The sequence below is a fragment of the Triticum aestivum genome, chromosome 2D (genome assembly GCF_018294505.1).
Source record: "Triticum aestivum cultivar Chinese Spring chromosome 2D, IWGSC CS RefSeq v2.1, whole genome shotgun sequence".
Lineage (NCBI taxonomy): Eukaryota > Viridiplantae > Streptophyta > Magnoliopsida > Poales > Poaceae > Triticum > Triticum aestivum.
Window position 1 is genome coordinate 444,794,793 of NC_057799.1, and position 1,557 is coordinate 444,796,349.

The window sequence follows — 1,557 nt, forward strand, 5'->3', positions numbered from 1 at the left end:
GAACGCCCATAAACCTCCACCAGCTTCGGCAGGAATTCAAACGTGCAGACTGGTCCGCGGGCGTCTGTTCATGCTACTAGAATTTTTAACTTTGCTCCCATCTATGTGGCCGGCCTCTTTAACTTTGCTCCGTAGTCATTTCGTGGAATGCGTCTTTGTACCTGTTCTTGCTTTGCATCAGTGGCGATTTTACATGTAAGCTTGCGGGGTTAGCAACCTCACAATGTTTTTTGTTACACGCGCTTAGCTTTACACATACTCCCTCTGTCTATAACAAAACAAATAGTTTAGAGAGTTTATTACAACAGCTTGATATTCTTTTCTAGATCAAACAGCTTGATGTTTGGCGAAGCGTCGCCAATGCTTTGCTTAACACAGCTGACCCCCACGATCCTGCCAAAAAAAAATTCGTAGAAGAATTTCAGAAAAAAATTCGTAGAAGAACTTCAGAAAAAATGCTGGCTGTGGGGTTCGAACCCACGCGCACTTACTCCCTCTGTCTATAACAAAACAAATAGTTTAGAGAGTTTATTACAACAGCTTGATATTCTTTTCTAGATCAAACAGCTTGATGTTTGGCGAAGCGTCGCCAATGCTTTGCTTAACACAGCTGACCCCCACGATCCTGCCAAAAAAAAATTCGTAGAAGAACTTCAGAAAAAATGCTGGCTGTGGGGTTCGAACCCACGCGCACTTATGTGCAGAAGATCTTAAGTCTTCCCCCTTAACCACTCGGGCAAACCAGCTCAACATGCCAACGTCCCGCCCAAATTTTATTTAACCTTTGACTAAATGCTGTCATGGATCTACGGGATCAAAATCGTGAGTAACGATTTTACTCCGTTCCGGATGCAGCTTCCGACAAGGAGGTAGAAATCCTTTGCACGGCGGACGGGTTTGACCCTAGGATGTTTTTGGACTGCCTGCCGTGTGCGTCCAAACAAACTATCAGGCGCTGTACCAATCTCAGGGTACAGGCCGAATGGCCGATGGATGAGATGTTACATTGTGTACAGCCTCGGGTGTCTGAAATACCGACGACTACAAGCAAAATGCACTTTTTGATATGGCACCGTCAAAAGCTCCTCGAGTTGATGGTTTTACGGCTGGTTTCTACCAACAGCGGGATCCGTAGGTGAGGATATTACTACAGGAGAAAAATTCACTAGAGGTACTCATACTTATCTGGTTGACCAATTTATTCCTCGTAGTTAGAAATACTCGAAATACGATCACTAAACTTATCTTAGGGTTCACATACGGTTCAATGTATGATTTCTTATACGTACGCGCTGATTTGGCAGTTGACTGACTTGTCCACGCATGTGTTGACCGCCAACTCATCGGTCGGAAAGGATCAATACGGGCAATACGAGGGTCTTTTTGCAAAATCGTCAGGGAATAAAACAGCAGCCCACCTGGTCGGACCAGCCGCTCTCCCCTGCTCCCCTCCCTTATTCGTCGTCGCTGCCGAGGTGTGACCTCGAGCTCGCCGGCGTGGACGAGTGTGGCGACGGCCGCCATGAGCTCGTCGTCAGACGCCGAGCCGCCGCCGTC

At 47.0% G+C, this 1,557-nt stretch overlaps 1 non-coding gene across 1 annotated transcript; it reads right to left on the bottom strand.

Moving 5' to 3' along the window:
- Positions 1 to 663: 663 nt before the first annotated feature.
- On the bottom strand, positions 664 to 746 carry TRNAL-UAA (transfer RNA leucine (anticodon UAA)). The gene has a single exon. It is a non-coding gene; the product is annotated as a tRNA-Leu (tRNA).
- Positions 747 to 1,557: the final 811 nt, after the last annotated feature.